The sequence below is a fragment of the Eubalaena glacialis genome, chromosome 1, assembly GCF_028564815.1.
Source record: "Eubalaena glacialis isolate mEubGla1 chromosome 1, mEubGla1.1.hap2.+ XY, whole genome shotgun sequence".
In the NCBI taxonomy this organism is placed as follows: domain Eukaryota; kingdom Metazoa; phylum Chordata; class Mammalia; order Artiodactyla; family Balaenidae; genus Eubalaena; species Eubalaena glacialis.
Genome location: NC_083716.1, coordinates 20366379 through 20379068, shown reverse-complemented (window position 1 = coordinate 20379068; position 12690 = coordinate 20366379). Strand labels below are relative to the sequence as shown.

The 12690-nt window shown below is 40.2% G+C and overlaps 1 long non-coding RNA gene and 1 pseudogene across 1 annotated transcript; both read left to right on the top strand.

The window, feature by feature from the left end:
- LOC133090993 (nitric oxide synthase-interacting protein-like) overlaps positions 1-2905 on the top strand; it is a 51809-nt pseudogene extending 48904 nt beyond the window's left edge.
- A 78-nt stretch (positions 2906-2983) lies between these two features.
- Positions 2984-12277, top strand: LOC133093571 (uncharacterized). The gene is made up of 3 exons (XR_009701291.1): positions 2984-3053; positions 4137-4299; positions 12175-12277. It is a non-coding gene; the product is annotated as an uncharacterized LOC133093571 (long non-coding RNA).
- Positions 12278-12690: the final 413 nt, after the last annotated feature.

The following is a 12690-nucleotide window of genomic DNA, read 5'->3' as shown; positions in this document are numbered from 1 at the left end:
CAGCAGTGAGAACAGGAAGAGTCCGGCTGAGAAAAGACCCCCAGTGGTGGAGGTGAAGGAGGACTTAGAGAGGAGGTCCTGACTCTCTCCCCTTTCCTGACCACCTCCTCTTGGGCCTGTGGGTCTTAACCTTGATAGTTCATTTGGGGCCATTGTAGTATCATCCATTACTGCCCTCCTTGTGTTCCTGCTCAGGATGGATAAGAAAGTTGGGATCATGAGCTCCTGCTCCTGTGCCACCTCCTCGTGTTCCCAACACTGGCCAAGGCTGCATGGGAAGCTCTTCACCAACTCAGCCTTAACACAATACGGTGATGACGGTATCATGGTCCTGCTAATACACTTTTCAAGCCCCCTTCCTCACAGGGCCCTTAGCGCTATTCATCCCCATTTCTCCAAATCTTCATCGTCCCTTTCCCTGACAACGCCTCTGGAACAGTCTCCTTTCTCCCGAAATTATTAGCTCATTCATGTGCTTGGGTGACTCCTGCAGCCACGGGGGTTTCTATTCACCAGTTCCCTTTCCTCGTATCTTTGAATGATGCAGCTTCTGGATAATTGATGATCTGTGCTCATCTATGTAACATCAGTGAATCTCTTCACTCTTCTAATACACATTTAACTGGGACTTAAATATCCCCGTGAGCTACCCACAATATAAGAAAAATAAAAAGTTCTCTAAAAGCCTCTTATTTTTCCCAAGACATACTCTGTGGTTGTTATCCTTAGGTATTATTGTAAGTGTTATCCAACAGTGCACTGGTTGCTGTGAAGAAACAGAGATGTGTTTCAATGAGTTACCAATTAGAGAAAGAAAAAATATATATATGTGTGTATATATATATATATATATATAATCTAAGAAGTCAGGGAAAGCACAACGGGAAAGGAGACAAAATACTAAGAGATTGTTAATTACTTTGTAAGAATGTTTGAGATGCATGGAGGGGTGTGTGTTTCTGAACATGTGTTTAATAAACCTGCGAACCCACCGGAAGGTGCTTGTGAGACACTTGGAGTGTTGCTTTGATGACTTAAACCGGCAGCAAACTAGTTTCCAAATGGAAAAGGTTTCCTTTACTTAGTTTAGACAGTCAGTGTTAACTGTTCTAATCACTTTGACCAACCACCCACAGGTCTCTGGATCCTGGTGGTTAATCTCTGGCCATTTCCAGATGGGTCACACCTTACTATAAATGGGCTTGTCTCTGAGCATGGGCTGTAACCTACACAGTCATTTTTCCTACAGAAATGAGTAAGTTTCCAGTAAGGACAAGGCATTAGAAGTCCAGGGGATACAGTAGTGAGCAAAGCAGACAAGGTCTCTGTCCTCATGGAGTTTACAGTCCAGCGCAATGGACGCATTTACACGTGTACCTGTGTGATTGTGGCTCTAATTGTAGCTACTCTGGAGGCAGAGCTCTGTGAGAGTTCAGGTGAGAGACAGAGGTTTCCCTGAAGATGGGGTGATTAAGCAATGGTATAGAGGTGGGTGGGGATTAACTGGGGAAGGGGAAGCAGCATCTGGAGGTCCGTTAGCACAGAGAGGGTGACACATTTGAGGAAACCAGACAGTGATCAGTGTGGATAGAATATAGACAAGACTGGCCAGACATGGGGCCAGAGAGCCAAACAAGGACCGGCTCAGGCAGGGTCTTGTGGCTCACATGGACAATCTTGAATTTCATTCCAAGAACAATGGCAAGTCACTGGGGTGTGTTAAATGGTTGGATTTGTGGTCCAGTAACTATGAAGAGTAGAACAAGGCTTGAATGTTTAAAGCATGCTTGCCTCTGACTGATATGAAGTAGTCCTTGAATATCTCTCAAATTTGTGTATGTCTTTTTAAACGGGAACCTTAAGAATGTCATGTGAGGCTTTTATCCTCTCAACATCTGCATGGAATCTCTGCTCTTGACTGCCCAGATGGGGGGAGCCCGGTTTTGCTTTGGCTCTGGAGACAGAGCCCTCTTGTGTGCTGTGCATCTGCCCTCCTGTGTTTCCTTCAGAAATCCACTCCTTTGTGAGCCAGAGCTCAACCATGGAGTAACGAGGGAGGTGAACTAGGGAGCAGGGCGTGGGTCGGGTCTGTGGGAAAACCAGCGGCTAAGCTACCACGTGGAGGAGGGTAACTGGATCTTCCTCAACCTCACTCCCCAGCCTTCCTGGGACAGGTGTTCAAACCTTGGGTTATGCCAGCTAACGTGAATAGCTGTGGAGTTTTGAAAATAATTAAATATCAGTTTGAAGTAGCAACCGAAAAATTGACCAAATCCATAGAGATGACTGAAATCAGCGTCTTGAGGCACACCTCAGTTTAGGGAGAGCTCAAAATTAAGAAGGAAATTTGCTGTTGCTCCTGAGCCCCTGCTGCCTTTTCCGGTCCATCCTGAGGGCCATTTTCCCTCCACTCATCCTTTCTTTTGGTGACTCTGGGCACAGCCTGCTTCCTCTCCCTCATCCTACCAGCCAACAACTCCTGCTCCCCTACCCTGTCTGTCTCCTAACTACTTTCTTTTCTCTTTTTTTATGCTTATTGATTTCCTTACAGAATGGAATTGATTAAAGGGAAGATGTATGAAGAAACTGTACACACAATATTATGTCAAGAAGAAATTCCTCAGAGTCAGCTCTGTTACATGGTAGATTGAGTTCCCAAGAAAAATAATGAGGCCAATCACCTGAGTTATTTAAAAATCAGCTGGACAAAGAAACCAAGGATGTGCTGGCAGGAAGGCCCCAGTCTCAGCTGTATTGGAATGAAGAAAATGATCCTAATAGGATTTTTCTCTCCTCATTTTACTTTTTCTCTAGGCTGAATCCTTTAACTCATGGTGAAATCAGTTATATCCAAAGACAGCAAGATTCACTACTTTCCTGTGGCCAAATTCATCAGAAACTAGAACAAAAGCAGGGAAAGGAGATATTAAAGAATCCCTTTTTCAACTATCAAGAAACTCTCTGGTCCCATGGGAGAAAATCAATGTAGAACTCTCATTCTTGGCCTGTTCTTGATTCTGTGATCAAAGGAAAAATTCTCTGGAAACAGGAGGGTAAGTTCTGCTAACATTTCATGGTAAAAACTACTATGTTATACATAGCTTCCTGCAGTATCTGCATATAATTTTTGTCCATCAACAAGTAAAATTTTATTCTCCGAACAGCACATGTTTTCCCATTACATGTTTATGGCAATTTCTCTGAAGTCCATTTACTTTTTTATACAGCCTTTCAGAGCATTGCAGAAGCCTTTTCAAACTCAAAATATATGAAATATAGTCATTACTATATTGGGGCAGATCAGTGTCCTTACCACCTAGCACTCTAGTGTCCAAGCAAAGATGCTATGGTTTTCCAGCTTGGCATCGTCAGATAAACATATCCCTTTACTTGACCCAAGACTTCAGTGAAAAACCTACCATGATTTGATAATCAGATAGTACCTCATACATAGAGCACTTGTACTTTATAAACTCTTTCACTAGTATCCACTCTTTTGATCTTCAATTTGGGTATTATTAAGTCCAGTATACAAATGAAGGATCTGAAGCTCAAAAAGGGGGAAATAATCTGCTCAATGAATGACACAGAGATAGCAAGGGAGGCTGGAACACAATCCCCGATCTGTCTCCAAAGCCCTGGATTCTTCCCATTCTACCACATTGCCCTTCTCAGGGGTTTGGGGCAGCCTCAGCCTAGAAACATGCAGGTGATAAGTTTTAGATGCTGAACGCAGCCTCTATATATGTCAGACCAAAAACCTATACCCTCAAGTAGAGAGAACATAATAAACATGGTGTGTTAATCAGTGACCCAGATGAAAGTAGCTGCTTATCTACTTTCAAGCATTTTTCATTCATGGGGAAACAAGTATGCAAATTAATTTGAACTTTGTGTCTTTGGGTTGAAGGAATTCACCTGATCCCTGAAAACGGGATTCATTCTGCCTGTTCTCTTTGCAGGACCCTCTTTTCCTGGCCTCCTTACACCCCCAGGGTACCTAGGGGTCTTCCCCTGGGCATTGAGAAAGCAGTGTGTTGGAGTAACAGTAACTTACTGCTGATTAGGTTTAATTGGAAGATCAAGCAAGGTAAACCCACACAATGCCTTGAGCAGCAACTTTCTGTCTTCCGCAGCTGACTGGTTCTCTGCCATTTCCAAGGACCATCAAAAACTGCAAAAACTTGACCTTAAGGATGGCAAAGAGTAAAGGAAGCAAACTTGTGAACATGGAATTAATGCCCTACTGAAAGCAGACGTGAATAAAGATTTTAACAAGACTCACCACCACCCCTGACGGTAAGTAGGACCTGACATCTGCTTCTAATTAATAGAATATGGCAAAGGTGGTGGGACGCTGTTCCCATCTGGCTAAGCTGGTGAAGTAAGCATCCATGTTCACAGAGCTCATCTCTTTGGCTTAAGGTGATTGGGGTGGGCATTGGTTTTTGTTTTGTGTTACTTGCAACAGGAATTGTATTGATATTATACCACGGGCAAACTCAGAAATCTAGTTTCCCAGGTTGATCTCCACAGCAACATAGTTCAGTCAGAGTTATAGATTTTTTAGGGCTGAAAAGAACCCATTGAATTTCTAATCCAGCACACTTTCTTTATGAATTAAAATCCACAGTGTTTTGAAAAAGGGCCCACTAGTAGGTGACAAACTATATATCAAGATCAAATTTCTTGACTTGAAGACAAATGATTTTTTTTGACTACTCCACACTACTTCAGTAATACATTAAGAATCTTTTAGACAGTGATTTTTGATAACCAACTATGTACTCAGCTTTCTGCTCCCCCCTTAAAGAAAGACTGGACATTGAGAAGTACTGCCCTTTGGAAAAACTGAAGAAAGGCATAAGAACGTCAGTGCAACCAACAAAACAACAGTAAAAATTCTGTACCCCCTCCAAACAGTCTAAGATGATATAAGATTTTGTAGGATTTATATTTATCCACATATAATTTTCGAAATAACCTATTTTTTTTCCAATTTTTTATTGTGGTAAAATACACATAACATAGTATTCATAATAAAAGTAGTGAGTGGAAATATAGTTGAACTATACTTGTTAAGGACCTTTTCACTGTGTACCTTCAGTTACTCCTTCCTGTCCTTTGTGCTATCATTGTCATGTATTTTAATTTTATGTATGCTATAGACACATAAAACATTGTTACTATTTTTGCTTTAAACAAGCAGGTGTCATTTAGAGCAATTAAACATAAGTAAATTTTTTATTTTAAAAAAACTGAATCGTTTTTTATCCCCTATCTCCTATTTCTCTTCTTCCTTCCTTTTTCTCAGCCACCATTACCACCATATCATTTATTGCAGAATATATTTTACTTAGTCAATGAACTTGATCACAGGTCAAATTTAATTGACAGTTATTTTTATTTATTTATTTATTTTAATATATTTATTTATTTTTGGCTGCGTTGGGTCTTCGTTGCTGCGCACAGGCTTTCTCTAGTTGCAGTGAGTACGGGCCACTCTTCGTTGCGGTGCGCGGGCTTCTCATTGCGTTGGCTTCTCGTTGCGGAGCATGGGCTCTAGGCGCGTGAGCTTCAGCAGTTGTGGCACGCGGGCTCAGTGGCTGTGGCTCATGGGCTCCAGAGCACAGGCTCAGTAGTTGTGGCACACAGGCCTAGCTGCTCCGCAGCATGTGGGATCCTCCCAGACCAGGGCTCGAACCCGTGTCCCCTGCCTTGGCAGATGGATTCTTAACCACTGCGCCACCAGGGAAGTCCCAACAGAGTTATTTGTAATGGGATTCTGGATATAGGTGGAGGTAAGAAACTCCTTATCTTAACCATAATTTTCAATTCCTTTATCATATAGTAAATAATTTCTGAATTATAGCCATTAATAAAATTAACTTCTCTATCTACAAAATGTAATATTATCTTGAAGTTGTAAACTTATCTTTGGTCATTTTTTAAATACACAGTTCTATGTGGTGATGGAGCCAGAGTTAATAATTTGGACCTCTTGTTTTACTTGCTTTCAGTGGGAAAAAAATTATGTTGATACCAAGAAGCCATTTTTTTTAGAAAGGAACCAGCTGAAAGCAGTGGATCAGGAATGATCTCTAAATATGGATTAGTGTTACATTTGACTCAAGATGGATTTGGGGACCTGTTTCAATCTGGTTTAATTATAGGATGTACATTCAAATGTAAGTGAAGGGGATTTTGCTCCTGGCCATAATAGAATAGCTATAACATCCTATCTTTTATTCTATTCTATAACCAACTTGACCTAATGGATATCTATAGAACATTCTACCCCAAACTGCTGAATGCACATTGTTTTCAATTTCACATCTAACACTCGCCATAACAGACCAGATGCTAAGCGATAAAACAAGAATCAATACGTTTTTAAAAATTGAAATCAAAGAAAGTATGTCCTCTGACCAAAATACAACTAAATTAGATATTAATAACAAAATGATGTCTTAAAAATCTCCAAATATTTAAAAATTAATGTATTTCTAAATAGCCTATGTGTCAAAGAAGAAATCACAAAAGAAATGAGAAAAAATGTTGAATTCATGAAAATTAAAACACAGCATATCAAAATACATATGATGCAATTTAAAAAGTGTCTGCAGTATATCCATGTACAGCACAGGGAATATAGCCAATATTTTATAATAACTATAAATGGAATACAACCTTTAAAAATTGTGAATCACTATGCTGTACACCTGAGACTTACATAATAGTGTATCTCAACTATACCTCAATTTAAATAAATAATAAAATAAAAAGAAGTGTCTGTAGGAAAAGTTATAACTTTGAATGCTTACATTTAAAAAAATGATAAACATATAAAAATCAGTATACGACAAAGATATTATAAGAAAAGACAACTACAGGCTGACATCCCTTGTGAACATGGATCTTTTAAAATTATTTTTTAAAAATTAAGAAAGTGAATCCAGCAATATATTTAAAAAGCCAAAAAATTATGACCAAGTGGGAGGTGTCACAGGAATGCAAGTTTGGGTTAACATTTAAAAATCAATCAATACAATTCATCATATTAGCAGAATAAAGGAGAAAAGTTATATGATCATTTACCTGGATGCGTAAAGTGTTTTACCAAATTCAACACCCATTCGTAATAATAACTCTCAACAAACTAGGAATAGAGGAGAATTTCCTCAACCTGATAAAAGAGTGTCTATGAAAATCCTACTGCTAACATCATACTAAATGATGAAAGGTTTAATGCTTTGTCCCTAAGATTGGGAACAAGACAAGGATGTCCACCCTCACCACTGCTATTCAACATTGTACTAGAGGTTCTACCTAATGAAATAAGCAAGTAAGAAAGAAAGAAATAAAAGGCATACAGATAGAAAAAGAAGTAAAATTGTCTTTACTCACAGATGACATAATTGTGTATGGAGAAAATCCTAAGGAATTCACAAAAAGCTACCAGAACTGACAAGTAAGTCTAACAAGTTTGTTGGACACAAAGTCAATGTACATAGATCAATTTTATGTCTATATACAAAGTGGAAAGTGAAATTAAAAAAAAAAAACAGTACTACCTTTAGTAGTATCAAAAACCATGAAATACTTAAGAGATAAATCTATAAAAATAAATGCATGACCTAGAGAATGGAAACCATAAAACATTGCTAAGAGAAAATTAAAGGAGTTCTAAATAAATGAAAGGTACACCTATACTAATCTATAGATACAATGTAATCCCTGTTAAAACCCGAAGAGGTTTGCTAGTATTTTTTAAAGCCAATTCCAAAATTTATATGAAAATGCAAAAGACTGAAATAGTCTAAACAATTTTGGAAAAGAATAAATACAGAAGACCTACACTACTTGATTTCTAATTACTAAAGACTTAGTAATTAAATTATAAGGTGTTGGCATAAACACAAACATACAAATTAATGGAACAGAACAGAAAATGCAGAAATGGACCCACACATTTATAGTCAGTTGATTTTTGGCAACATGCCAAGGTACTTCAATTGAGGAAATGATATCCTTTTCAACATTTCTGTTGGAACGACTAGACATAGATATAATATACCTTGCCTCTACCTCACACCATATGTAAAAATTAACTTGACATGGATCATAGACTTATATGGAAAAGTTAAAACTTAAAACTTCCAGAAAAAAAATAAAAAAGCAGAAAAGATCTTTGAAACCCTGGAATGGGCAATGATTTCTCAGTTAGGATACAAAAATCATGAGCCATAGAAAAAAGAGAAAGAGAGGGAGGAAAGAAGAAGAAGGAGAAGAAGAAGAAGGAGAAGGAGGAGAAGAAGAAGAAAGAAAAAGAAGAAGGAGGAGGAGGGGGAGGGAGAGGAGGGAGGGGAAGAGGAAGAGGAAGAAGAAGAAAAAAAAAAGGAGGGGGAGTAAGGAAGAAAGAAAAATTGAATTTAAGATTTAAGACTTCTGCTTATTAAAAATAAAAATGCAAACAACAGACTAGGAGAAAATATTTACACTACATACATCTGACAAAATCTAAAATTTTTTTAAACTTACAAAATAACAAGAAAACAAATCATAAAAACTGGCCAAATATTTGAGCAGACATTTCACAAAAGATATGTGAATGGGCAATAAGCATATGAAAAGATGCTCAACATTATTAGTCACCAGGAAAATGCAAATAAAGCCACAATGAGATTACCACTTCACATACACTAAAATGACTAAAATTAAAAGACTGACGATACCATGTGTTGGCGGGGATACAGAGCAACTAGAATTCTCATGTGTTGCTAATGGAAATGTAAATTAGTACAATCACTTTAGAGATCATTTGGCAATTTGTTAAAAATTTAAATCTACACTTACCAGATGATCCAGTAGTTCTACTCCTAGATATTCACCTAAGAAGAGTGAAAATGTATGTCTACAAAAAAGACTTCTGTTCATAGAACTTTATTCATAATAGCCAAAACTGAGAACAACCCAATGTCCATCAACAGGTAAATGGATAAACAAATTATGGTATATTTATACAATGGAATACTACTCAAAAATAAAAAGAAAAGACTACTGAGATGCACAGCAATATGGAAGAATCTCAGAAACCATACACTGAGCAAAAGAAGCCAGAAACGAAAGAGTACATGCCATATTGTTCCATTCATTTAAAAATTTTGAATAAGTAAACCTAATCCATAGTAACAAAAAACAGAGGTTTCCTGGAGCTAGGGGTGAGGGGCATTGAGTGGAAAGGGGCATGAAAGCATTTGGGAGGGTGATAAAAATGTTCTATATATTGATCATGGTGGTGGTTACATGGGTGCATATATTTGCCAAAATGTTAAACCATACACTTAAAATGAGTGCATTTGATTGTAGATAAATTAAATCTCAATAAAGTTGGTTTTTAAAAAACACAAAAATGAAGAGTCAGCTGCAGGGGCAGCAATACTCATTCCCCTTCAGACTACTCCCCATTTTTCACGTGGAATTGGTCCTCCCAAAAGACAAAGTGCTGAATGTGCTGATAAGCCCATGTTCTGAGCGGACAGTTTCCTTTTAGTGACATCCTACTGTCACAAGCTATGCCGGAGAGATGTCCTTGAGATGGACCTTTAAATGGGTCTTATGTCTATGAAAGTTGGAAGGATGGCAGCCCCTGCCTTCCTACCCCGGGGGATGAAGATGGCATTCTGATTTAAGGACTGAGTTATTTCCTTGTCAGCATAACCAATGTGTTCTCCCAGTGGCTGTAATCAAGGGAGACTTGCTCTTTGGCCCCTAGCAGTGAGCCGTCCTTCACTGAGTTTGTTAGGACTGAGCAGGAAGAGCTGGCAAATTATGCACAGGGACACCAGAGACGTTATATATTACTGTTGACACGTAATTCTCGCACTGTCAACGTCTAGTAATCTCTATAACTCACAAATGCTTTAAAATGGCAAGCAGTTGTTTACTGGAGCCAACAGAGGTCTAGCAATTATAAAACTAATTACTAAGATGTCCCCGCAAAAAAAGCAAATAGTGAATAAGTATTCTCCCTGCAGTTTTTTCACCAAGTTGTTATCAAGAAGCAAGTAGCTAACACCATTGTAAAGCAATTATACTCCAATAAAGATGTTAAAAAAAAAAAAAAAAAAGAAGCGAGTAGCTTAGCTGGCATCCACGGAGAGGGCTATGGCGTGCTTTTAGAGAAGAAACGTATCTGGAAAGGAATTTTTCATGAATGTTTTCCACTTAAATGTATCAGGGATGTTGAGAGCCATGGTGGCCAGGAAGAAATACACCAGATAGTGAAGGATACTTTACTGAATTCAAGGGTTTACTGAAGAATTCCATAGAAGTTTGCTATACCCTCAACTTTCTCATCAAAGAACAACATTCAGATCAGAATATTGTGGAACAGGGAAAGGGAATGTGGGTTTGTTGGTGCAGGCAGAGGGGGGTGTGAAAGGAGCCATCTGCTTCAACTTTGTTTAAAAATTATGAAGTTTGGGAGTTAGAAGGGACCTAGAGCATCTAGTTCTGAGGTTCCCAACACTCAAGGAATGAGGTGGTAATGCCTGTGGGAACTAGGAGTCAAAGGGAAATATGGCTCAGCTTCCAAGATAGTTCTGTGCACTGAGGTTTTCTGCATACACATTCTGTATTAAAACAAACACATATATTAATACTATTAAGTCAAATGAGCAATTTGCCTGAATTTTTAAAAATTAATTTATTTATTTATTTTCGGCTGCATTGGGTCTTCGTTGCTGCACGTGGGCTTTCTCTAGTTGCGGCGAGCGGGAGCCACTCTTCGTTGCGGTGCACGGGCTTCTCACTGCAGTGGCTTCTCTTGTTGTGGAGCACAGGCTCTAGAGCGCAGGCTCAGTAGTTGTGGCGCATGGGCTTAGTTGCTTTGCGGCATGTGGGATCTTCCGGACCAGGGCTCGAACCCGTGTCCCCTGCCTTGGCAGGCGGATTCTTAACCACTGCGCCACCAGGGAAGTCCCATTGCCTGAATTTTTTAAAGTGGTATTGTCAAAAACTTTATTGATTGCAGTAGCTGCTTTCGGCTGTGCTCCAAGCCCACAGGCCTTCTCTGTCCCCTGCTACCAGGTGGACCCCAGTGGAACATAAGAGGAGCACAGAGTGAATCACCTCCTTGTCAATTCTGTGATGATGAAGAGGGGACCCAGGAAATGAAAGGGGCTTGTCCAGGCTGTACCGTGTCTATGGGTAGAGCCCGAGCTGGGTTCCCCTTTCACCTTTTCCAGAACCTCTCCTCTGACCTGCAAGAGACCTAGAGAAAGGAACCTGCCTGACCCCACTTGCTCCAGCCTGGCCTTTGGGTGAAAATAGCTTAACTGGCTGCTCTTTCTGGGGAGAACTCAGTCCCTGGGTTCATGGTGCCTGGTTCTCCTCTAGAAGCCAGGTCTCATGGCTCCCCACCCCTGTCTCCACTTTCCTGCAATACTCTCCCCCACAATAGAGCCAGGTACCCTTCTCTCTTCATGGGTGGTGCTTAAGAGCTCCTTCATTCATTCCCTCATTCATTCCTCCACTTTTATTCTATGCATGTTGAATGCAGAACTAAGTGAGCCAGCCATTGCCTCTCCCCTCAGGGAGCTTACACTCTAGTCTAGCAGGAAGGCAGCGAGAATTGATGTACATTCACCTGACACGCGGTACACATCCTCCTTCTGGTCCTCACCCCAGCAGGAGTTTCAATGACAAAATGATCAGTCCTGCCCACATCCAGTAGCTGGGTTGCTCTGCCCAGTTTCCCTGGCAATAGAAAATAACCATCGCTTTCTGGTCCTGCCCCCACTCCCATAAAATATATCCACAACAAACAATGGAACTGAAGTTCTAAAAATGAATCATTTGGGTAAGTATTTGCCTGCTGCTGATGAGGCCACTGGCAAACTTTGGGAGAACAAGGCCTGGTGCTAAAAGCGACGGCTTTGTGTGTCCTGAGGACTTCTTTCCCCTTGTTTCTGGGTGGTGTGTCCTCTCCTCTGCCTGCCATCTGTGTCCGTGTGAGGGCAGGATGGAGAGTAAGGTTGAGCCATCCCAACCAGCAGTAGCAGAGGGCAGCCCGGGGTGTCCCAGCCAAGCTTCCTCTCCTGACTCCCTCCATGACCAAACCCCTTTCTCTGTTCTTCCTGATACCCCATATTTCCCTCCATCCTGTTGAAGGCGTGAGCACCATGGAGCAACCCAACTCATCCCCTGGACCTTCTAAGGAGAAGACCCTGGATTTCAGAGGCCAACCAGCCATGTAGTGTCTAAGAGTGTGGCAGAACCAATGCTGACAAACACAATTTTTGACAGGTAGGATTTGTTTCAAAGCATCCCTCTACCTTGCCGTTCACTATATCTCTCCATGCTCTGCTTTTTTTAAATGGCAACACCTTTCCCTTTCTGACTCATGAAATGGGATTTTCTTTTTCTGCCAAGCCACTGAGGTAGGAGCCCTGGATTCTCAAAGACTGGGATTGACAGACACCAGCTGAGTTGACAAGCAGCTGTGTGATTTCTCACCCAGATTCTTCTTGCCCGGTTGGGAGATTAAGAAAATGTTTGATTTGTGTATAGTTCATTACCAGGACTTTAAATCCTTACAATTTTGCTTGATCCTTGCCACAATTCTGTGAGAATTTTTATTATACTGAGGAAGAAACTTATTCAGCCAATATTTACTGAGTCCTCAAG